Raw genomic sequence first — 26,567 nt, 5'->3', positions numbered from 1 at the left:
TACAGTACGGGTTTCAGCCATGAGCGACAGACCCGGATGGACTTAGGACCCCACAGCATAGTCTCATTGGGACACAGTTTGTCTTGTCTCTCTCTTCTGGCAACCTCCAGGTTGGGTCCACTTGGAGGCTGGTTTTCCTCATGGTCAAGGAACCATGGGGCCAGTGTTCTTCCTCACTCATGGCCCGTTGGGGGAAGGACGGAGAGACACAGAGACTGAGAAAGAGAGAAATCTTTCCTGCCACTCTACAGGCAAAGCTCTTGTCTTCCACAGACTGGATCAGACAGAGCTCATGCCTGCTCCTGACTCAGCAACCGTCTCCATGGCGATGCCCTGCGCTGATTGGCTTAGCCCTGGGGTCTGGACCATCACTGCTGAAGAGGATGTGGTGACTTCAATAGCCTGGACTACTACAAGCCCATCCTCAGCCCTGGATCCATTTCTTAATTTTCGTTCTGCTCTACAGTGGGGGGATGGAGTGGGGAAACACTGGGCAGCCGGTGCCCATCGCACAGGCTCTCTGTCCTCAGAACTCACAGCTTGAGGGAGGAAGTAAGCCGATCACCTAATACAGGAGCTGGAGGAGAGACACACGGGGCTCCCCTCTGGGCGGCAGAGGAATAATGGATGACTCAGCCTGGGATCTGAAAGACGCCTGGGGATCCGCAGCTGACTGGGTCAGGGGAGGTTGGAAAGCCCTTCCCTCCCCTTCCCTCCCAATCTTGGCAGCACTTCATGTGGATACTCCACACATCTGTGCCTGATATTATTAAGGATTCAGAGAATATGCGTTCATAATTCCCAGGTTTATTGTGGAGACAGTTTACATAGCTGGAAAGAGTCCACGATAACACACAGAAGATCTGAGATGAGGCCGTCAGCACTAAGTGCCGGCTGCTTGACCAGGGCTGGGCCCGTGGGGTTATGCCCGGGAGGCTTTGGATGGACAGAAGTCAAACCTGTGTCCGCTGAGCACCTCCTCTGTGGCCCGCCCATGCTGGCTTCTGGAGAGATGGATGAGGGCTGTATAGTCCCCTGTCTGCAGGGAACCCAGGGGCTGCGCCGAGGGATAGGTGCCCAGGCGTGGCAGGCAGCGAGAGTGGCCAGAAGCTGCTGGTCCCGAGCATCTGGCCCTAGCTGGACACTGGCAGCCCCGCTCTGTCCCTGGGACGCGGAGTCCTCACGTGCAAGGGACCTCCATGACCTTGCAGACTGTCTCAGATCTAGTTATCTTTGAGTCTCTGATTTCTATTTTCTGGAACCAGAAGTAACTGCCGCTGACCATGCTCTGACGAGTGAAGAACACTGGAAGCGGGATGGGAATTTCTGGGAATTGGGGCCCCAGTGTCTGTCTCAGACACTCTCCATCACGCCCCGCCCTTATCCACCAATCTCTCTTGAGCCGCGCTGGGCTGGGCTAGCCTTGGGGAGGCCCTCCTTGCCTGTCTGAAGAGAAGAGCAGGCCCACGGCTTGGTTCTCCTCTTCACGTGTGGCCTGGGCTCCAGCAGCTGCGGGACCTGGGGGATGGGTCAGGACACGTGACTCCAAGAGACCTGTGGCGGCCTGGGATTTACGGGTCACACGCGTGATGCCTTCTAGAATTTCTCAGCCCACCCTCACCCCCGCTGCGTTTGTGATTTGGGAATTTCAATTTTGCTTCCCTATTATGCACATATTACCCGGAGGAGCATGGAGATGTCACGTGTAATTACTGTGAATTGTTTAGCAAACAATTCGGGGACGAGAACAAACAAGTCCTGTGTTTCCAAACCTTCTTTAATCACTTTGCATAGCCTCAGAACCTGGAGCAAATATTAAGATAATTAATTGCAGCCAGCCTGTCAGTCCTAAGGACGGCACTCCCGATTAATTATGCAGAAGTGCTGCCGAGTCCAGGAGCGGACCGAAGTTTTGTTCAAGGTCACACTCCATTCTGGATCCCTTCTCTGTGGGCAGAGATTCAAGTCAGTTCTGAGGCTCCCTCCAGGATTATCTGTTCCTGGAGTGGCTGTCATCAACGGTGAATTCCGCACAATCTCGCTGCTTTAGCCGAGCACCTTTCATGTGACCTTGTGAAACCTTCCACGCTCAGAGTGGGAGAGAGGGACTTCCCAGACATTTTATGGAGATCGGGTTGGGGTGCTTTTGTTACCCATTGGCCATTGGGAGAATCACATGGGTCTGGGAGAATCAGAGTATCTGGAAGCTGAGTGAGGGAGTATCAGGAGGCGTAAGTGCCTCCTCCGAGTCTGAGGCTGGTCGAAGGCAGGTGAGTGCTCGCTGGGGTGGTTGCAGAGGGCCGAGGGCTCAAGGGCAGGCTGCCAGCTGGAGGGGCATGCTGGAGATTCAGCAGCCCTTGTGTGGGGTCCAGCACATGGTGGGAGATAGTAGATGTTAATTTGGAACAATGGATGAGTACACAAATTCAAACTTGATGCCTCAGTCCTCCGTGCAGAACAGGTGTTAAGTTGAATCAAACTCTTACTTACGCTCCCTTTAGGATTCAGTTTACCTGTTACCTCCTTGGGGAGCTTGCCATGACCGCTTTTTCTGCATTTGAGGTCCTCCCTGAACTTCCCCTTCCCCTCCATCCGGGCTCAGACCACGCTGCACAGAGACTGCTGGGGTCCACTTAGGATGTGGTGCATAATAGGTTTTTGGTCAGTGTGTTTGTTGAGCAAATGGAAGAACCTGAAAATTAGAAACCAGCAAACAAAAAGAGGTAACTGAGTGGAGAGTGGTTGTCCATACAGGGTACATGGGTCTGCAAACAGAAATGTGTCCTAGCAATGCCCCAGGGGGCTGGGTGGGGTCTGTGCATAGGGGAGGGAGCAGCATAGAGAAGCTCCAGAGGCAGAGATAGGCTGGGTACATTCAGTGGCCAGGTGGGCAGGCAAAAGGCTGTGGCTGTTGGGCGTGGTCTCTGCCTGTCAGGGTGGCTGAGATGGCTCACAGGCTGTCAGCACTGGGCGGGGAGGGAAGCCGAGGATTTCCTCCTTGGCCACGAAATCATTGGGGCTCCAGGCCACCACTTCTGGATTGGGTGGCAAGAGCCGAAAGGCTTGACTCTGAGAGAATGAGCACATGGTCACAGGTATTAATTGCCCTGGATCCCTGGGCTTTGGAACCTGCCCACCAGGAGCCCTTGTCTGGCCGTTCTGATCCCAGCTGGCCTGTCTGGGCTCATCCCCTATGGCAGCCGCACACCCCTGACCTTCTGGGCCTGGCTTGGGCTGTCAGGACTCATTCTTAGCTGCGGATCTGGGACCGTGTGGCACAGCGGAGGGAGCCCTGACTTGGTTTTGCATTCCGCCCCTACTGTTTACTGCCACTGCGCTGTGAGATGAGTTTCCTCATCTTTCTTGGTAAAATTTACATCAAAGAATGCCTAGTAAGGTCCAATAGAGTCTGCTGAACAATGACAGATTGAACAGACGTGTTTGGCACTGAAATCCCAACAAAATCACAGTAAAGGCATTTTTAAGAAGTCTTAGCCTCTCAAGGCCAAAGAGGGAAGGAGAGGAGACCGCACATTCACGAACTGGAACCATCAGCTAGAAGCAGGTGGGTGAGGGAGGTGGCTATGCAGCCCGGGGGCACGATATGCTGAGCCATCTGGACCCGGGCAACAACCGGGTCGAAGCCTCGAGGCCTCGAAGCTGAAGCCTCGAAGACCGGAAGTGGTGTGCCAGTTTGGGGCTGGAGACAGGAGAATTGGTTGAAAATTCAAAACAAGGTTAGATTAGTTCCCTCTGCCACTTTGTTGGGCATGTCCACTCCAGCAGAGGATCAGAGCTCTGTTTTCTGGGGAGGTAAAGTGAGGGGGTCTGGACTTAGGATGTACAGGGGGCTATGTTGGAAAACAGGGGGGTTTGCTGGAGAACGCCACCTGCCAGAGGTCCATCAAGTCCAAGGGCAGGCAGTGGAAGGGGACAGGCAGCTTTGGGCACAGGCAAGAAGGTCCACACCGTCTGTAGAGAAAGTCACAAAAATTATAAAGCTGATTAAAAGTCACCTGCTTCACACACATTAGAATGGCTATTATAAAAAACAGAAAATATTAAGTGTTGGCAAGGACCTGGAGAAATTGGAACCCTTACGCCATTATTACCGAAAATAATTTTTCATATGGGGGGGTTGTCAATATGATCTGTCTTGGAAATAGGCTGGGTATGGCTCTGCTAACAGGATTGAAGGAAATGCTTATCTTTCTCCGTTGGCAACCAGAAAGACGTCAGGAGTCTCCCGGAAATGTTACCCGTCTGACCCCAAGATCTGGGATTTCCCAAGGAAAATGCCCAGCCAGATCACCCTATATGAGCACCACAAGAGCTCACCCACCACCTCAACCACACTTCCCATCAGCTTTTTTTTTTTTTTTTAAGATTTTATTTATTTATTTATTTGACAGAGAGAGATCACAAGTAGGCAGAGAGGCAGGCAGAAAGAGAAGGAAGCGGGCTCCCTGCTTAGCAGAGAGCCTGATGCGGGACTCGATCCCAGGACCCTGAGATCATGACCTGAGCCCAAGGCAGCGGCTTAACCCACTGAGCCACCCAGGCACCCCCCCCATCAGCTTTTTAATGACTCCTTGTAAATACCACTAATCAGCCAAGAAAATCCGAGGACACGCTTAATATATAAAAGCTATCAAAACAAATGAACCGAAGTCACTTGAAAGAAACAGACGTGGTGCAGAGAGGAGTCAACTTCAAATAAATTATCCTCACCGGTCTTAACAATTAGTTTCATTAACATCTTCTCTTGCAGGGAAGAATGCTTTCAACGGAAGGAAGTGCTATACGAAGGGCCATTCCGGAGCTGAAAGAGAGCTCTCGGAAATTAAAGGATGTGATTGCAGAAATAAAAGTTCCATTAAGGGGTAGCATGATAAAAAGGTGAGAAATCTGGGAAGCAGAGGAAGAGGCAGAGCTGGAAGGGTAGTTCAATTATAAGAAACGTGAGGACGGTCTAGGAGGTCCGATATCTAGATAAAAGTGGTGGCGAAGAAGGAAAAGGAGAGGAGGAATTCATCCATAAAAAAATTCAGGTTGCTTTCCCAGGTTTGAAGGAACTGGGCTTCTGGTCTTTAGAGACCCACCGAGGCCCAGGCCAACGGAGGGAGATAGGGTCACCCACACCGTGGGCGAGGAGGAATCCCACAAGCTTTCAGAGGGGGAACAATTTCCCATGAAGAACTGGGAATCAGAGTGGCTTCAGGCTTCTTAACACCAGCACTGGATGGGAGGTGACAGGGGAGACACGTGTCCCAAATTCTGCAGGAAGACGCTTCCCGCCTAGAGCGCTGTGCCCAGCCAGACCCGCAGCAAAGGGTGAGCGTGGACGAAAGACAGTTTTTTTTTTTTAAAAGATTTTATTTATTTTATTTGACAGACAGAGATTACAAGTAGGCAGAGAGGCAGGCAGAGAGAGAGAGAGAGAGGAGGAAGCAGGCTCCCTGCTGAGCAGAGAGCCCGATGTGGGACTCGATCCCCGGACCCTGAGATCATGACCTGAGCCGAAGGCAGCGGCTTAACCCACTGAGCCACCCAGGCGCCCCACGAAAGACAGTTTTACAGTTACAGCTCTTGTACCCCTTCTCGAGAAGCTTCTGGAAGACATGCTGCATGCAATGGGACCTATAAGCCAGGGAAGTGGGGAACAGCAAAAGGGAGAGGTAAAGCAGAATCCCCAGGATGCTGGTAAGGGGAGACCCCAAGAAGTCAGCTGGTGGCAGGTGGAGGAAGGTCAAGTTCAGTGGCGGCAGGTCAAAGGTTCCAGGAGAGGCTACTTCCTGCTGAAACCGACAGATCACTTGGTGTGTTGGGACATATCGGGGAGAGCCTGGCCTATTGGAAGAGTCCAGTGTTGAATTAGTGATGAGCACATAAAAAATCTAGACAAACGGTGTGGGGGGAGAAAGAGTGATTGACAGGTCCAGGTTTGGAGGACCCCGAGATAGAATGAGGTGTTCGAGAGATGGTCTGGGAAGACCCTGTGGAGGACAAAGAGGGAGAGGGCGGAGAAGTCGGGAGAGCCCGACCAGGCCATATACAGGGCTGACCCAAGAATCTGGGCTGCATGCATTGCCCTGAGAGAAGGTCTCCAGCCAACGATGTCTATTGGAAGAGCTTTGAGGTTTGTAGGAACAGGCCTGCCCTCAGTCACTGGACTGCAAGGGTGTGGCCTGGAGTGGGCGTGGCAATGGACCCAGAGGAGCAGGCAGCCAGAGCTGCCTGTCAGGCTAAGTCCTGCAGCAGCAAGAGATCCGACAGGTGCATTCTGGGGCCACCACACTCAGGAAAACAAAATGCGCCGCGTGACTCGGCTTGGTTTTGCCTTCCTATAGTCATAATAATGCAGCACCGGCTGTTGATCTAAACAAAAGGATGGATGAACCATGGGAGGGTGAAGAAAGAAAGTGTGTGCATGGTGGGGGTGTGGGAGGTGGTAAGAGAGAGCCACGTTCCATAGCAGAAAGTGAATAGATGATGCCCCAAGCCGCGTGTGTACCTATGGATGTGAACGTGCGATGGACCAGCGAACAAAGTCAGAGGTGGCTGGCCCCCAGGAGCAGGACAGTGGAGAAGGCAGGAGGGGTGCACTGGCAGGTAGCGTGTGTTCTTGGGAGCTCGAACCAGGAAGCTCGATCAAGCCCCGGGCACCCGGGAAGTGCTCACTAAGTCGTGGGCATGACGACAGTGATGTGGTTCATGCATCTAGTGCCAGACCTGTACAGATCTTCACCTAATATTTGTCCCATCCGTCCTTGAAGGGTGAGCAACGAGCAATGGTGCTCGCTTTTAAGCGTTCCTTACTGAGTGTACAGAGCCTTTCAGGATCCGTCTGCCTCTCCAACCAGCCACCTTATGGGGAGCCAGTGCTGATGTTTCACTGCACATTAATTCTGCGAATCTGTGGATGCCCTCTCTCCCTCCCTCCCTTCCTGGAGCAGGTTGGGTCTGTGCTGCTGCGCAAACCTCTTAAGGGTGGAGGAGAGGAGGGTGGCATGTGCGTTTTAATAAGCAGAGAACGCGGGTCAGCGGGGGTGGGGGGGAGTCCCGCAGACTCAGGTGACGTCAGCCCACAGATGGAGCAGGCAGGTAGGTAGAGCAGAGCTGGCTGCACCCACAGCTGCTCCAGCTGCCCCCGTGGTTAGGAGACAGACAGGGTGGGGGTCGCGGGAGAGGCGCCATGCATACCTGGAAGTCTGCTGCCGTGGATGGGACACGGTGGGGATGGCCTGCCTTTGTTGTGCCAAGACGACGTGTCTGAGAAGGTCTGGGTCCTAGCCCCTGCTGGCTGCAGCCGGACACCATGGAACCCTCGGCAGGCTGGCCAGCTCTGCCCTCTCCGTGGCCTCCAGGCTCCCCAGCCTTTGCAGACAGAGAGCCTGGCCATGCATGTGGCTGGGTTGGCGAAGGCTAATGAATGCAAAAACTTAGTACTCACCTGGGTTTTTGGAACCGACTCTGCTGTCATCTAGAGGACCTGGCAGTGTCTGCCCTTTTCTGGGCCTCAGTTTCCCTACTGGTAAAAGGAGGGTTCCCCTTCATGCATTCCGGGGCTGGCAGATTTCTGTCTGTGCCCATGCACAAAGCCTGCCAGCTACACACATCTGCAGAGCAAATGAAGGAAGGCTGTCACCTGCTCTGGGGGTGGTAGGAACTGTCCTTATACCTCTTGAGTGGAAGACACAGAGAAAGCAGGGAGGATGGGGCATGTAAGGACAAACGGGGGAACCCGAAACGTGGCTTTACTGGAGCCTCCCAGGGCGAGACGGAAAGACTGCCGCATACCCAGTGCATAGGCGAGGCATAGTGCAAACAGGCAGGCAGATGCTGAGGGTTACCATGGCAACAGCAGCTGGGGAGGTGTTGTGGGGGGTAGGCAGTCAGAGGATGCCAAGAACGGCTTTTCTCCCTTCTTGTTTTCAATGACCGGCTTTCTTTCTGCAAGGGAGAGAGAAGGCGTGTAACAGGGAACAGGGTCCAAACAGGAGAACTGGCGTGGCAGCAGGTCATCTTGGAACGCGTAAGGAAACTCATCCCTTTTTAAGCAAATCAGCTGAGCCGGCTTTATGACTTGAAGGAAGTCCTACATTTCAACAGCGTCAGGAGCTTCCTGGGCACCTCCGTGTGGGGCAGGGTTGTTGCTTGGCCTTTCACATCCGTGATTCATTTAGGTCTCACCACGGTTGCCATCTAGGTAGAGGATGGGGCCCATTTCACAGGTGGGGAGACTGAGCTTCGGAGAGGGTAAGTGCCTGCACCCAGGCACAACACAACACAGGTATGTCTGGTCCCAGAGGCAGCCACGTTGCCCTGGCATCACCAGCGTAAGGTGGCAGTTAGCCACAGAGACAATTCTCCATGTTTTTTTTTCAGGGTGAGATCCTAAGACCTGTGTGGTGTAGAGACCTGTGTCATGTAAAGACTTCACCTTCCCGCGCCGGAGTGCCCGGAATGTCCTCTTCTCTTGGAGTTCTCAAGGTCAGCCTGCAGTGGAGAGGGCTGGGATCAGCACAGGCTCTGAGGGTCATATCCTGCCCCTCCCGCTTAGCAGTTGCATGACCTGGGACCGTGCCTCAGTTTCCTCTCCTGTCCGTGGGGATGGTCTTGGACCTTTTCACAAGCTATCACAATGACTGAATGTGCTAATGCGTATAGAACCTTCTCAAGCATTTGACCCAGAGCTCATGCTCAACAGACCTCGGGCACTTTACTGAACACACTCATTTTAAGGGAGAGGGAAGAAAAGCTAAGAGGAGGGGGGTTCCCCAAAGTCTCACAGCAAATTAGGGCAGAGCAGGGGTGCCTTGGCCCAGTCTCAGCCTCCTGAGTGGGCAGGTGTGGTGCCCACCACCCCACAGTGGAGCCACTGACCCGCACGTCTGGGGCATGCAGCTCCTCACCCACCGTGAGCCCCACTTCTGGTCACAGGTGTAAGAAGTATGTAAAGAGCACAGCACTGGCTCCGGGAGCTCCCAGCCAGGGATGGGTTCTGAGTGACTGGAGCCATAACCCTGAGAAGCCTTCTTATGGCCCCTACAGAACCACTCTCTTCTAGTTAAGGTTTTGCAATGGGAATTCTAGCAATTCATTGTGTAGATGGATTCACACTGCCATAGTTCTGTCATCTATTTGGGCAGTCCTTTTGGTTCATTTAAACAGGGCACTGCTCTGATTTCAGGTAGGGTGAGGCTTCTGGGGGTCAGAAGACAGGAGTGGGGGACAGCAGGATTCCCAGAAGGCTGGTGCGAGAAGGAACCCTACGGCCTCCAGAAGACGGGTCTAAACGGAGGGAGATCATTTTGGAGGGGATCATTTCAGAGCCCCCTGCGAAGAGTGGGGGATCCAGACAACAAGGGGGCATTGAAGGAAGAAAGAGAACTTACACTCTCTGAGGACCTACTAAGTGCCCAGCACTGGCTAGGAGCTTCTGTACACCTCCACCTGCCAAATCTTTGTGGTGGGTATTTTTGTCCCTGTTGTGTAGACTGGAGACAGAGAATGAGCTCAGAAATGGAGCTACTGGCTTGTCCACAAACAGGCCTTTACCTGCCAACTCCCACATTGGGGGATGATGGTGCTCTAGCCTGCAAGTGGGAACGGTGGTGTGAGTCCTTGTGGTTTACACGTGACATGCTGGGGGATGTGGTCTCCAGAGACACAGGCTGCTGGGTTTATACGGCTTGGGTGTTCCAGGGTGACAGATAAAGAAGTCATTCCTTCTCACTGGGCGCTGGCACACACAGCATTCTGAGGACTCGTCAGAAGAAAGGGGAGTAGAATGTCATACGTGGGCCCGCAGAGGCCAGTGGGGCTGCCAGAGGCTGGCAGTCACGGCCAAGCCATCCGTCTTCCCAAGGTGGATGAGTCAGCCAGGCAGCTGGAGTTGGTGGCACGTCTTTGGGGAGAGATGGTTGTATTATTAGAAGGTGTTGACGTGGTGCTCCGTTTGCAAAACACTCCTTGGTTGCTTTTAACTGGGGAGATATTTGGAGCAAGTTTACTGATGCTTGAACATCAGATTTCCTTGGCAAAGTTACTTTTAGGTGATTCCTGTTAAAGGGACGGAAACTACAGAGCTGCTCTGGAGAGTTGTTAGATGTGACAACTTTCTGTGGGGGGTGAGGAATGGAGCCAGAAGGACGCCTAGATAGACCCCAGCTGGTCGGACTCACCATTAAAGAGTTTGGATGCTGAGGCCCAAGAAAGTGCAATGACATTCTCAAGGTCACCAAGCCAGTTAGCAGCCATGCCAGGAACCCAGCTCGTCTGGCTCTGAGCCCTCCACAAAGAGGTATGGGGGTCTGGAGGTCCAGAGGCAAAAGTCTCCAGGAGTGGGGGGTGGGTCACCAGACCACCATTAATAGCACGGGAACTTACTTGATCCCAGCAGGCCGGCGTTGGAGCCAAAATATGAACCTGGGTCTGCAGATTTCCAGGCAGGGAACCTGACTGTTACTACACCAACGTTGTCTCATAAGCGCGCCCCCCCCGCCCCCGCGACTGTTAACTTGCCCAAAAGGAGTTTTCTAGTGAAATCAAAGATCTGATCAAGCTAGAAGCAGTGCAGGAGGGTGATTTGGATGCTGTTCTTGGACACTTGGGCTCCAGGTCCTAGTGTCTGGCTTCCTTGGAGATTCTATGAGTACCTAACAGCCATTATAAATTCTGCTTCCTTCTAAACTGGGTAGATTAGACCCTATTGTCTGCCACTAAAAGTCCTAATCAGCACAGATATCATCATCATCATCCTGGCCATGATTCATATTGTGGGTTTAAAACGACTCAAGTAGGGGCACCTGGGCAGCTCAGTTGGTTAAGTGTCTGCCTTTGTCTCAGGTCATGATTCCAGGGTCTTGGGATTGAGTCCTGCACTGGGCTTCTTGCTTGGAGGTGAGCCTGCTTCTCCCTCTGCCTGCTGCTCCCCCTGCTTGTGCTCTCTCTCTCTCTCTCTCTCTGACAAATAAAATCTTAAAAAAATTTTTTTAAATGTCTTGGTATCTGTCTGTATTTCTTCTCTCCCCCCCCTTCTTTTTTTTTTATTCACATAACACCACAGACTCTGAGACAGCATGTATGCATGCATAGTGGTGTTCATTAATTGTTGGCTGCTGGTTAGCTGGTTAGAGAGCCAGATGAAGTTCCCATGACAAAACATGCCTCAAGCCTTAGCTTTTATTCTTGGTGGGTGTTCTTATTTAGCATGATTTTGGCTGTCTGTAATAGATGGCTCCATTAAAATTTGCTTAAACAATAAAGGGCATTAATCATTTCACATAACCAGAAATTAGAGTAGAACCAGAAACAGCATAGAGTCAAGTATTGCTTAATTCAGTGGCTCAATGTTATCATCAGGGCCTGTTGTCCTTTCTTTCTACTCAGTCATCTCTGTATGGTAGCTTTCATTCTCAAGTTCACCCCTTCATGGTCACAAGATGGCTGCAGCACTTTCGGTCTTCACAGACAGACACTAACATTTGGTAATGCAAAATACCTCCTTACTACATTTATATACTTCTTTTGAGGTATCCTTTTTGCCTTTTGACAATTTGATTATATAGTGTCTAGGGTAATTTTCTTTGGGTCAATCCTTTGGATTTCTGTATCTGGATGTTCATATCCCTCCCAAGATTTGAGAAATTTTCAGCCATTATCTGTATCAAAAACTTTCTGTCTCTCTTCTTCGGGGACTCCCTCAATGGTTATCAAAGTAGTTCATTTGACGATGTTCCATAGACCCTGGATGCTTTCTTCACTCTTTTTTTAAAATTCTTTTTTAATTTTTGTTCCTGCTGAGAGTTTAGCTAAGCTGCCCCTTGGTATTGCTATCTTTGTACCCATTTTGGATGGCTGGACATTTTGCAGGGGCCTTAAACTGACACCAAACCCTCATGTAAGCACATGTTCTAGATAATCACTTGCAGACTCAGAAGTAAATGAAAGTCCCCATTATTGGCTTCCCAGCAGCCCTTGTGCTCAAAAGTCTCTCCACCTCCCAAGGCCTTTGCCTTATGCACTTCTTAGATAAGACCCCATGGAGTTTACCAGAATCTTGCTCTTTTTGGTTTGACCTGATGAATCCAGACTTTGCCGGGGAGCCCCAAAGCTCTTCAACCATAAGAACCACTGATTCTTTCTTCTGCATGTTCAAGTCTGCTGTAGAAGCCCTCTGTTGAATCCTTCCATTCAGAGTTCATCAGCTCCAGGACTAATTGCTGTTTGGTTCTTTTCTGTGTTTTCTACTTCCTTATTAAACTCGTTTAGGTCAAGCATCATTCCTGATTTCATTTAGTTGTCTATCTGTGTTCTCTTGCAACTAATGGAATTCCTTTAAGATGATTATTTTGAACTCTTTGTCAGGCAATTGGTGGACCTCCATTTCTTTGGGGTTGGTGTTTTGTTAATCCCCACTGGTGATGTCACGTTTGTTTGATCCATCATGATCTGTGTAGCCTTACACTGGTGCCTGCATTTGAAGGAGAAAACATCTCTTCCAATATTTATTTATTTATTGTTCTCTCTTAATATTTACAGACTGGTTTCATCAGGTAAAGACTTCTCCTGTCAGGTCCTCATGCCGATGGTATTGTCTCTGGGGTTACAGTTGAGTGGGGTTGGATCCAGGCCACATGGCGGCTACTGGGTCTGCAGTAGGGTCTGTGGTTGGTAGGCTGGTCATCAGGGGCCCAGGAGAGTGTGTGCTCTGTCTGGTCCCTTGTTGAATGGAATGGCCTTCAGGACATTGATAAGTAGAGTTGGCATTTGGACAGGGTCTATTTCAGGGTCTATAGACAGTGGACCTGTTCCAGGTACACATATGGGGATGGCTCCCCCTGGGACTCTGGGAGGGCTCTTGACAGGTTGCTTAGAAGGTCCCTGTACATGGCCAAGAAGAGCTGGAACTGAGTCACAAGGCTGCTCTGGGGCCCAAGCTGGGATAAAGGTCTCCAGGTTTTCCTCTGAGAAGGTCACGTCTCCCAGATTTCCCTGAGCAGGCAGGAGTGTTCCTGGCCAATAAGGGGGTGGGGCTAGAGCCAGATTACAGGACTATTTCAGGATCTGTGGTCAGACTGTGGTCAGTGGGCCTGCCTCAGGGGCATGGATGGGTGTGTCTCCTGCCTTGTCACCAGGCAGGTGGGCCTGAGGACTAAGAGGGGCTAGAGCCAGGTCATGGGATGCTTCGGGGCCCACAGCTGGGACTGAGGTTATGAGGACTGTCATGTGGAGCACAGGCCGACTTAACTCCAGTTGCTTCCTTCATTGGATGGTGCTGGTGACAGGACAGAGGCCAACTGGGGCCGGAGTCGAGTCTGGAAGGGGGATGGGGCTGTTTCTGGCCTGTAGTCAGGACGACAGTCAGTGAGTGTACCACGTGGGCAAGGGTCTGCCTCAGGATTTCACAGTCCCCTCCCTGGAACCCCATGTTCCCACAGAGACACTTTTGCCATGGATGGCTGCCAAATTATTGTTGCTGGGGGGGATATTGGTGATTGTGCCTCTTGCTGATGTCCCTCCTGAAGGTACCCCTTTATGGAGGTGAGGATACATTTGCCAGAAGGCCCTCCCCCAGCCTACATCCCCTGATGTCTCGTTGGCCAATATAGCTCGTACGGCCATGGACCTCTCGGTCATGGAAGGGGGCTAGGCTTACCACAGCCTGGGTCTCCTTTATCCATTTAACAAAATGGGAGCTTTGTTAGAGAGGAGAGGAGGGGAATGGCTCTTGGGTAGACATAAAATTTGCTGATTGTCTTCAGCATGCCAGCCCTGGAGATGTCCCCTTCCATATTCTTTTAAATCCTGCGAGCCTCTCTGCAACACACAAGCAGATGTCTCTAGCCCCATTTTCCTGAACTTGAAGTCCAGGAGGTTGCAGGCTGATGCGCTGAAGGTCGCAGAGCTGGTTCCCGGGAGAGATGGGATTCGACTCTGGTTCCCGTAGTCCCTCGAGCGCCCCACCTGCAGTTGATGCAACGTTTTGCCAAAGCCAGAAAAAACCCTCAGAATGGAAGTAGCCAGCGAATTGCAGGAGGAGTCAGGAGAACGTATTCTCTTGCTGGAGTTAACCTGGTAGTTTAACAAGCAGTTTAAAGGCAAGAGAAACAGCTTCCTGTTGGCTGTTGAGAACCTGACTCTGTGCTGCTGAAATATTTACTCTTCTGTAATTGTTGGCCATCCCTCGGGCTTGGGCCAGCTGCTCCGCAAGAGAAAAGAATTCTGATGTGACTCAGTGGGACTTGCACAGGAAGGAACTCCTGCCAGTGTGTAACTGTGGTCTGCTAATGGCCTCCCTGGGATTTATTTCTGGGTAGAATTAATATCTCTTTAGAGAGAAGAATCTCAGCTGCTTCTTCTGGAGGGAATGGTGGGCAGTGGGGGTAGATCTTGCTAATTTCCTTTCTGTGTGTCTGGCAAAGGTTTTTCCCCATGGGCACATGGGCTGTGCTGGTAAATTGCTTTGGACTTGAAAGCAGTTTTATTTCTAATTCAGATAAATTCAGTTTATTTTCACTCTCAGGTACTGAAAGCATCCACCATGTGCCACGCCCTGTGCCAGGAACTGTCAGGACACATCTAGAAGGTTCCAAGTTCCACTGTCAGCTAACAGAAGATGCTGATAAGCCAGATGGTGGGCAAACCCGCTGCAGTGTGGGTGTGGGGCTGTGCATGTCTACACGGGTCACTACCCTCACCAGGGAGGGCAGGGACAGGAAAGGAAGGCTTTATGGATAAGAGAATGCCTACTCTCAAAGAAAGGGTAAGAAAGGGTGTTACAGGTGAGGGCATAACCACAAAAACCAGAACTAGTTGTCACCCCCCCCCCCCCGATCCATGCCTGCACTATATAGTAGTAAAAAGAGCAAATACAGTTCATTTCCCATGTTTCAAATCCCATCCTAAGTGTTTTACATTTATACAATGATTTAACTCTCATAGCAACCCTGTGTGTGCTGACATTTATTACTGCCCTTTTATGAATGAACAAAGAGGCACATGGAGAATCAACAATTTGGTCAAGACAGAGATGGGAGCAGAACCCGGGCAGCCTGGCTCTGGAATGCTTACTCTGAACTCCTGTGCTGGATCCCCTCTCTTTGTGCATTACATGTATAAAAATTATTTGCACACTGGATACATTTACTATTGCAGCAACATTTGTGTAGATGATATGCATGAAATTTAATATTAAAATATAGGAATTCACACTTTGTTCCACTCTTTCAATGGATTGTCTTGGGCATCTACGCCCTTGAAGTAGAGAGTGAACCACATCAACCACATCAACCACAATGAACCACAATGGAGTGTGATTGACGTAAACCAACTAGGGTGGGCCTATGTTTCATAGCAATTGGTACTGGGATGAGAAACAAAAAATCTTCCTTTGTTTTGCATCTCAGCCTATGCTGAATGGGCTTCACAGACCCTTTCCCAAAGCCTTGGCTTCTAAACTCACACCATCTTCCTTCTCCTGAGAACTGGTCTAGAGATCTTGACTTTGTTTCTGACATTGTGATACACGTGGGTTAACAGGAAAGAAGGGGATGACCTAAGGTTCCCAGGGAGCTGTTCTTCATGGAGATGAGCAACAGCACTCAGTGAGCTGGCAGGAAGAGAATGTTCTACGCTTGGAGACTATTCTCCTCCCTGTGTGTGTGTGTGTGTGTGTGTGTATTAGAGATGTGGCTGTCCCCTGTGTTTCTTCATTAATAGTTAAGTACCTGCTATGCATCAGGGACTGACCTAAACACCCAGGACATGCTCCAGCCACATTGAACTTCTTTGACTCTCCAACACATGCTATCATTTCTCATTTCTTAGTTTTCTGACATCCTGTTTCCTCTATGGGAATACTGTTGCCTTCACTGTTCCCTTCACTGTTCCCTTCACTGTTCCAATTCTTTGGGTGATCCTTGCTCCTCCTTTGGGTCAGCAATGGGATAGTTGCCTCTGTGAAAAGTCATCCTCTAACTTCCTGAATTGGGGTCCGTGCTCCTTGGGATCCTATAGTGCCCTTGACTTCCCAGTCGCCATATTTCTTAGTACTCTGCAAAATGTAATGTCTGGCTTTCTTGTCTGTGTCCCTCCCAGGAAAATAGTAGGGGGAGGATGAGGGCCCCTGACATGCCCCCTGCTGTATTTCCATGGTGCCTGGAAGCCATATAGTAGGCACTGAATAGATTTTTCATTGAATAGCTAAAACAGTTCACAGGATGAATTTTCCAGGCGATGGCAACCACATAAACATAAATTATTTCCATGCTTCTTCACTGAGGATTACAGAGGATCCTGTCTCCTTCCTGCTCAGATGGTCATGAGTCAATTCTTCTGACTCTTCTATCTCATGGAATTAATATCCATGGAGTGGGTAGCGCAACATCTCCTGAGCAGATTATTACTTGCCAGGTACTGCTCTGCTCCCTGCTCCCTGCTGTACCTTAACTTATTTGATTCTTAGAACAACTCTCTCAAGTAGGTTCAATTATGAGCAGCATCTTCAGCTTATAGATGAGGGAGCTGAGGCACAGAAAGCAAAGTAATTAGCACAGGGCAATTATCTTCTATTTCAGTCAAAGTTATGATAGGAAATAGCACATACACATTGGTAAATTGAGGAAGGTTTGATTAAAGAGTAATTTATTTGAGGGGCGCCTGGGTGACTCAGTCATTATCATCTGCCTTCGGCTCAGGTCATGATCCCTGGGTCCTGGGATCAAGCCCCACATTGGGCTCCCTGCTGAGCGGGAAGTCTGCTTCTCCCTCTCCCACTCCCCTGGCTTGTGTTCCCTTTCTCACTGTCCCTCTCACTCTGTCAAATAAATAAATAAAATCTTAAAATAGTGATTTGGTTGAAACATGAGCTTTCCCATATTTGATAATCTTTTATCTTCAAGATAGTAATTTTATAAGATTAGACCAAATACAAATCTAAGGATGGAGTTCAAGGCAATCAGTAAATGATGGTATGGTACTTGTGGCTAGCACCTCGAGTTGCTGGGACCACCATCTGAAGGAGCAAGAGGAGGGGATGGTTCCCAGAACTTCGAGAGAATTATGGAGAGAGGTCACCCATGAGAAGATGTGGCTTCCAGCGAGCCCATAGTGATCCCTCAGGGAGGGAGCTGAAGGAATAAATTTCTAAACCTTCCTCTTCATAATTCCTACATTTTCTACTGGGGCTCCCCACGGGCTGAACTCAACTGGAAGCTGGAGGTCAAGGGCACCTGTTGTGGCCATCCATGGAATTCAGCCTCTTGGAGCACAGAGCAGAGTAGAGAAGTGTAGAGTGGTCTGGAGAAGCAAATGGAAGACATCCAGCACTGCGAGTACATGAGGGGGCCAACAGGCAGCTCTGGGCCCATGCTAGGGAACCAGTGCCTCTCACTCTGAACTTGGTAGAAAGAGCGGGGTCTATACCCACTGGGGCACTGAATGCCCCTCTCAGGGATTTCCACTGAGTTTCTCAGGGACTCAGCCTCAGTAATGAATTATTCACCTTTCATATTAATATTTGATTTCTAACAAAAGAGCTGGTTTCAAAAGGGCCTTGGTGCAGAATGGAGCCAGTCTGAGCCCAGGGTGTAGCCCACTCTTTGCAGGTCTGCCTCACCTTTTGCAGTTAAATATTTTAGAGGGTGGAGGCAGACCAATTGCATGTTTCATAAATGTTTTATAAGTTGAGGCTAGCTGTCAAGATGATGGTACATTTGTGAACATTGATGACATCTGACCAACTGAAGGTAGCTCACTCAGACCCCAAAAAATCGACTCTGGAAAGAATCATATGAGCCTGGAATTTAAAAGCCTGTGCTTTGAGAAAATTTTGAGATTAAAAACAAAGAAATTTGGGGATGGTCAGAGGAGAGTAGGGCGGGAGATTGGACAAAATAGGTGAACGGTACCAACAGGTACAGACTTCATGTACAAAATAAAGAAGTCACGGAGATAAGAAGTACAGCAAAGGGAACGTGGTTAATAATATTGTAATAACATGTATGGTGACAAGTAGCATCTATACTTACCATGGTGAAGATCACGTATTATGTAGAATTATTGAATCACTCGGCACATGGATGGCTCAGTCAGTAGAGCAAGTGACTCTTCTTTTAAATTTTTTAAAGTTTTACTTATTTAAGTAATTGCTACACCCAATGTGGGGCTCAAACTCATGACCCCAAGATCAAGAGTTACATACTCTTCCAAATGAGCCAGCCAGGCACCCCAAGCATGTGACTCTTGATCTCAGTTTAAGTCCCACATTGGATGTCTAGCTTACTCAAAAATTTTTTTAATTAGGGGCGCCTGGGTGGCTCAGTGCGTTAAGCCTCTGCCTTTGGCTTAGGTCATGATCTCAGGGTCCTGGGATTAAGCCCCCCATGGGATTCTTTGCTCAGCAGGGAGCTTGCTTCCTCTTCTCTCTCTCTACCTGCCTCTCTGCCTACTTAAAAAAATTTTTTTAAGTGACTCTTAATCTCACAAAACAAACTGAGGGTTGCTGGGGGGAGGGGGTTTGGGAGAAGGGGGTGGGATTATGGACATTGGGGAGGGTATGTGCTTTGGTGAGTGCTGTGAAGTGTGTAAACCTGGTGATTCACAGACCTGTACCCCTGGGGATAAAAATATATGTTTATAAAAAATAAAAAATTAATTAAAAAAATTTAAAAAAGAATTATTGAATCACTATGCTGTACACCTGAAACTATTGAGACATTATATGTCAACTATACTTCGATAATTACTTTGTCTAAAATGACTAAACGTGATTCAAACATGAACAGGTAATGATAGAAAAAAAAAACAAGGATTGTGGTTAATCAAATTCTACCCACCTGAAGTTCATTAAGGAAATGAACAAATAAATAAAATGTGTGTTATCTGAAAAAAATTTTACTGCCCTATGACCCAGCAATTGCACTATTGGGCATTTACCCTAAAGATACAAACGTAGTGATCCAAAGGGGCACGTGCACCCGAATGTTTATAGCAGCAATGTCCACAATAGCCAAACTATGGAAAGAACCTAGATGTCCATCAACAGATGAATGGATCAAGAAGATGTGGTATATATACACAATGAAATACTATGCAGCCATCAAAAGAAATGAAATCTTGCCATTTGCGACAACATTGATGGAACTAGAGCGTATCATGCTTAGTGAAATAAGTCAAGCAGAGAAAGACAACTATCATATGATCTCCCTGATATGAGGAAGTGGTGATGCAACATGGGGGCTTAAGTGGGTAGGAGAAGAATCAATGAAACAAGATGGGATTGGGAGGGAGACAAACCATAAGTGACTCTTAATCTCACAAAACAAACTGAGGGTTGCTGGGGGGAGGGGGTTTGGGAGAAGGGGGTGGGATTATGGACATTGGGGAGGGTATGTGCTTTGGTGAGTGCTGTGAAGTGTGTAAACCTGGTGATTCACAGACCTGTACCCCTGGGGATAAAAATATATGTTTATAAAAAATAAAAAATTAAAAAAAAAAAGAAAATTATAAAACATTGGTGGAAAGAGTTAAAGAGGATCTAAATGATGGAGAAGCATTCCATGTTCATGAGTTGGAAAATGTTAGTTCTCCAATGCACTAGAATGGCTATAATAAAAAAGAGACAAAAGTAAGTGTTGGACAGGATGTGGAGAAACTGAAACTCACACGGTACTGGTGGGAGGTAAAATGGTGCAACCACTTTGGATGACGGGTTCTCAGGTTCTTAGAAAGCTACCGTATGACTCAGCAATTCCACACTGAAGTATCTACCTAAGAAAAATGAAAATATAATACACAACATTTTTAAATGAATATTCATAGTGTTGCTATAACACAAAACCTCAGACTAGATCCAAATGCCCATCACCATGTAAACACATAAACAAAACATGGTACCATCACCCATTGGAATACTCCCCAGTAATAAAAAGAAAGGAACTACTTAGTTACTCTACAACATGGAGAAACCTCAAGAACTATGCTAATTGAAGAAATCCAGAAGCAAAAGATCACGTATCATGTAATTCTCCATATATATATGAAGTATCCAGAAGAGGTGATCTCTAGGGACCAAAGGAGATCATTTGCTGGGGCTGGTCTGGGAATTGACTGTAAAAAGGCACAAAAGTCTGGGAGGAGAAGAGAGTCTCAGGGTGATTAGGTGATAAAAATGTTTTAAAAGTAGATTGTGGTGACATTTGAACATCTGTATGCTTTTACTAAAAATTATTGACTTGTACCTTTATTATGGGTGAACACTATGAGTATTATACCTTCATATAGCTGTTAATAAAAATGAAATAAAATAACCAGGATGGAGGGTGGGAGATCCACATAAAACAAGTTTAGCAAGAAATTGATAGTTCTTGAAGCTAGATGGTAGGTAATGAGGGGCCATTATACATTTTGCCTTTCTGCAGTCTGTGTCCATTTAAAATTTTCATAATAAAAAATTAAAAGGAAATATTAAACAAAAAAAATAAATAAAATTTAAAAACCATCAAAACATCGGGTTCTAGACAAGCTGGTGTTCTGACACAGTGCTAGAAAGTTCTGGCATATGCACCAATAGGTCATTGGGCTAGGAGACAGGAGACAGCTAGGAGACAGGACTGGAGACAACCCCATTGTTTCTCTCCTTTTGGCATCTTTGTGCTTGATATATTCTCTGCCTAGAACATTCTGTACCTTTAATCCCAGGATCAAACCCTACTCACTCTTCAAGTGTCACCTTTTCTAGGAAAGCTCCCATTATATTCCAGTTCACCCCAGGCTTAAAAGCCTCCTGGATAAGAGGCTGGTGACTGATCCCCCACCAGCCTGGGACTTACCTTCTCTTCATGGCCAGAGACCATGTCACAATCATCTCCAGAGCTTCTAGCCAAGCCTGGTGCCTGGTGGTCCACACAGTTTGGCTGCATGAATGGACAAGTCAGTAGATCCTGCAGTTTCAGGAGAAGCAGCCTTGGGCTGTTGGGAAAGGGCTCACAGAGGCTCTGTATGAAATGCCACTGCAGGCTGCTGTGTTTGCTCTGTGGGCTCAATGGGGTGGGGGGGGGCAGCTGCTGGAACTCTACGTGTTTCAAAAAGGCAGAAAGTGATGCAAGAGTTAGGTGCACTGGGCCACTGGGCTCTTTCCTGGAAAGCACATGGGATTCCAGTCCCAGGAGGTCAGTCTGTCCCTGATTTTCATTTCAGGGAACAACCAGTAGAAGTTTTCAGCAACATGAAGCCAATGTCCTAAAAATCCAAAAGCCTTTGGTTATCAGACAATCCTGGTTCAAGTTCCAGCTTTGTCATTCACTTGATAAATGAATTCCCCTCTATGTGCTTCTGTTTCCTTATCTGTGACTTAAGGATAACCACACCTAGCTTTCTGGGCTACTGCACGTCTTAAATGAGTTTATATATACCAATTGCTGGGCACATATTCCACAAGGTGTAATATGGCTTCAGGCTGCTGTACCTAAAGTTAGGGAAATCAGGTACAGGACTCTGCATGGTAGCATTGCCAAAAGACGTGCAGAGGGCTCTCTAGGAATTATGAGTACCAGTCAACAGGCTCCATGTTTCTCACTCTTCCCTCAATGTTTTCCATTCCCATTGCTCTGGGTCTATGTCCTAGTCTATGTCCAGAATGTCTTTGATCTCAACCAAGACCCTTACACGTGATTCTTTGTTGCTCTCTCTGACTCACACCACCATCACCAACACTGCTTCTCTCTTTATTTCTTAGTATTATTTAAATTCGTCTTTTCTGGGGCAGCTGAGTGGCTCAGTCAGTTAAGCATCTGCCTTCAGCTCAGGTCATGATCCCAGGGTCCTGGGGTCAAGCCCTGCTCCAGACATCCTGTTCTCCCTCCGCCGCTCCCTCCTGCGTGTGCTCTCTCTTCTCTCAAATAAATAAACAACATATTTATAAATAAATAAATAAATAAATAAATAAATAAATAAATCTTTTCTGTCATTTTAGGCTGAATGTCCTCACCTCGAGGGCAGAGGTAACATCTATGTGGTCTTTGCATCCAATCCCAGTGCCCAGCCTATATCTACCACAGGGTATGGATCCAGGAAATGTGCACTGAGTGAGTGTATGAATGAGTTCATGAGTGACTGATTCAACGATATCTAGCTGCCATAGACTTAGCATGGAAGACAGCAAAGGAGCATAAGTTGTTGACCTTGCTCTTCCAAGAACTTCCTGTCCAGCTCTGTGAAGTGGAGAACAAACCAGAACATGTGAATGGTGCCAGGTGTATTTGTGGAAGCTATGGAGGGGTGCCATCTACATCTCCCCTCAGGACAGAACCCCCATTCCACTGCAGGGGGTGCAGTCTCATGATAGCCTCCCTCCCCAGCACCTTTAGGCTCCACCTCAGCTTCCAATCAGAGACCCAGCCTACAACTGAACACAGCAAGGGTACTCTGGCCTTGCATTTGCTGCCCAACCCAGGGCTGCTTTGGTGGGCAGCCTGCACCGGAGCTCACTGTTGACCTTTAGATCTGCACGGGGTCCTAGGGGTCCCTGCTCACTTCCGCTTCCTCTCCTCTATCTTTCATTCTGTGCTGCCCCCATAAGTCTTTTAAATTCCTAACTTGGCTTTGGCATCTGCTTCCCAGAGGACCCAAATGACATTCTCTCTTACTCATTACTTATCTGCAGTGCTTGGCAGGGCCATTTAGGGCTCCACAAGTATCTGTTGAATTGAAGAGCAAACAGATGCCAAAAGAAGGTGAAAATCTAAGTAAAAGGCTTCCTATAAGCTCTTATGGGACATCCATTCATGTTATGGCTCTTTTTAGCCACACTTCATCTTGGACCTCTTGTCATTGGCAAGTACCTGTTGAACACTTCATCCCTAAGAAGCACCATACTGGTTCTCCTCTCTCTTGAAATGACAAAGCAACTTTTGTGGATATTGTCTGCCATAGATGATATTTCCCCTCAGCTTCAGAGCTATTTTCCATGCATGAGGGAGACTGTTCATCCATCCATCCATCCATCCATCCATCCACCCATCCATCCATCCACCCATCCATCCAGTCAATGGTTACTGTATGCCAGACACTGTTCCTGGGTCTCCAGTATATACCAGAAGTTTAAAATCTCTACTTCGCCTGAGCTTCTGGTTTAGTCACAGAATCTTCAAATCGCTGCTGGGATTAAGAGTGGTAGATTGATAGCCTTTCGAGGAGCTCCAGGCCAAGGGTGTTGCATGTAGTGGGATCTTACACTGGCCCCCTTGATCTGCTCTCCAGCCAGTTCTTTCAGTGATCTGCAGGGACCATCAACAAGTGTCCTTGACCTCCGGATTCCACTTGGTCCACCTCATAGGAAGTTCCAGTGGGAGACTAGGAGTGGGAGAGCAGTCAGGAGGAGACCTACCAGCTCCTTCCCTGATGTACTGCCTGAGTTGGTGAGTCCCCACAGCTCCTGTCAAGCAGCTCTCTCCTGTGGCTACTCCGTCTGGGCTCTGGAGACTTCTCTCTCCAGTGAGGCTTTCAGGTTAGGGGAGGGAATATCTCTGTACTCTTGCTAGCCCTGGGCTCCTGCTCCATTCTGTTTTGTTTCTCTTAACTGACCCAGACCTTTGAAAGAGCTGCTTTAGGCTCACTGAGCCTAGAAGATGTCTAAAGCTGATTCTTCTTCCCAGAGAGCACTTCTGTAGATTCTTCAGAGACTCTATTCCACTCCGGTATGAAGGACCACCTATCTCTCATTCCCTGGACCAGAGCATCTTCCTCTAGCTGGCCTCAGCTTCATTTTTTGCAATCTCCTCCACAAGGCTCTCCTTATAGAAGTCCATTGCCCCTCCAGGTGGTCCTCTTGGGTAGGATTGGAAATGGATTTCCCTAGCTGTCAGTCCAGTGTCACTCATGTAACCCAGGGGAAACATATTTCCTATGTACCGACAAACTCTGAATGCAGCCAGTCCCAACATAGCCATACTCTGTTGGTGTGTGCCTATGGTCAGTCAGTTAAACCCCTCTGTTAAAGAAACTAGTCCTCTAGTATTATGTTGAACAACACTGGAGAGAATGGGCATCCCTGTCATGTTCCTGACCTTAGGGGAAAAGCTCTCAGTTTTTCCCCATTGAGAATGATACTCGCTGTGGGCTTTTCATACATGGCTTTTATGATATTGAGGTATGTTCCCTCTATCCCTACACTGTGAAAAGTTTCAATCAAGAAAGGATGCTGTATTTTGTCCAATGCTTTTTCTGCATCTATTGAGAGGATCATATGGTTCTTGTCCTTTCTTTTATTAATAGGATGTATCATGTTGATTGATTTGTGAATGTTGAACCACTCTTGCAGCCCAGGAAGAAATTCTATTTGGTTGTAGTTAATAATCCCTTTAATGTAGGATCCTATTGGCTAGTACTTTTGTGAGAATTTTGACATCCAGCTTCATCAGGGATATTGGTCTGTAATTTTCTCTTTTTCTAGGGTCTTTGGTTTTGAGATCAAAGTAATTCTGGCCTCACAGAAAGAGTTTAGAAGTTTTCCTTCCATTTCTATGTTTTGAAACAGCTTCAGAAGGATAAGTATTAGTTCTTTAGATGTTGTAGAATTCCCCTGGGAAGCCATCTGGCCTTGGACTCCTGTGTGTTGGGAGATTTTTGATTACTGATCAACATCACTTGGCATCAGGAAAGTACAGATCAAAACCACGATGAGATGCAATTGCACTACTGAGTATTTACCCCAAAGATACAAATATAATGATCCAAAGGGGCACCTGCACCCCAGTGTTTATAGCAGCAATGTCCACAATAACCAAAGTATGGAAAGAGCCGAGATGTCCATCAACAGATGAGTGGATAAAGAGATGTGGTAAATATATAGATATGTATATATAATGGAATATTACTCAGCCATCCATCAGAAAGGATGAATACTTACCATTTATATCCATGTGGATGGAACTAGAGGGTATTACACTGAGCTAAATAACTCAGTCAGAGAAAGACAATTATCATATGATTTCACTCATATGTGGAATACAAGAAACAAAACAGAAGATCATAGGGGAAGGGAGGGAAAACGGAATGGAAAGAAATCAGAGAGGGACACAAACCATAAGAGACTCTTAACTATAGGAAACAAACTGAGGGCTGCTCGAGGGGTGGGGGTGGGTGTATGGGATAACTGGGTGATGGGTATTAAGGAGGGCACGTGATGTGATGAGCACTGGGTGTTCTATGCAACTGATGAATTATTGAACTCCACATCTGAAACTAATGGTGTACTATATGTTGGCCAGTTGAATTTAAATTTAAAAAAATCAAAACAAAAGACATTAGTCCCCTATGTTACCTACTTTCAACCTACAGGAGCACCCCATTACTCTCTGAGTTATCTTCTTGAAGCCCTTCTTTAGAAGTGAAAGGGGAGACATTGCCTATCCTCCAGAAAAATGGGCTTCACTGCCCCTCATCCTTTCCAAAGACATACTCCCTACAAACTCTTTCCCAAGCTCCATGCTTGACCCTTTAATACCCCAGCATGAGTAAGAGGCTATCTCAACACCCACTTTGACATCTAATATCTGTTGTACCTTGGTGTCTTAGTCAAAGCTATGAGACACCCCATTATATAATTTTTGTGTAATAGCTGCAGGGGAAAGTTGGAAAGGCAAGCCAACTTTAAGATAGCTTGACCTTAAAGCTAAGATATCTTTGAAAGGATCAGAGTGAATGATGGAGATTTGGAAGGTCTGCCCATGGGACTGCAGGCAAGTCCTTGTGTTCTCATTAATATGATTTCAGAAGCACTTCGTGGGGGTGTGATTAAAGTTCAAGAAGGCCATGAATTGCACAGAGTCATAACCGGCTTTCATCATAACAGCAAATCACTGTTCTTGGTTATTCACATGTATGAAAACTCATTTAATTCTTATAACAAAGGCTCTATTATGAATACTCCCACCTCACAAGCAAGACCATTAAAACACAAAGAGGTTGAGTAATTTGCCAAAGTTTTCTGGCTAGTAAGTAGTAAGGACAGGCTCTGAACCAAGTAGTTGAACTCTAAGACACTGTCTTAATCACTGTCCTCTACAGTCTCCTGATCAGTCACACCTCCATTCATGGGCATCTTGAATTGAGGTCAGATGGCTTTGCCCAGACCTCCCTTCTGTATTCTCTATACCTGTCTCCCTCTTCGTTGTTGCTTGACAAGCTACACAGCACTGTAGGGTTGACTGTGCCAAAAATTTGGAGTTCTAGTCCATGGATGGATATTTAGTGGTGTTTACACAAGTCTGGGTTTTGGAACAAATCTAGCTTTTTATCTACCTGACTGTCTGCCTCCCAGACTTAGGATGCCAATATATATTCTCCACTTGGATCAGGATTCCAGGGCATAAAACCTTGTGGCCAGCTGTTAACAAAGAAAATAAATATTTCACATTCCTTGGCAGGAAGGAGTGACACATTTCCAAGGGACATCAGGAAAATGGGTTGTGCCTTCTTCCCACCAGCTGGCAGCCACAGCCTCTGCGGGGGTAGCCAGCCTGTAGCCAAAAACAGCCGGCACAGTACGAGTCACACCAGGC

This window comes from Mustela erminea, chromosome 5 (genome assembly GCF_009829155.1).
Source record: "Mustela erminea isolate mMusErm1 chromosome 5, mMusErm1.Pri, whole genome shotgun sequence".
NCBI lineage: Eukaryota > Metazoa > Chordata > Mammalia > Carnivora > Mustelidae > Mustela > Mustela erminea.
Note: the sequence above shows the minus strand (reverse complement) of the source record.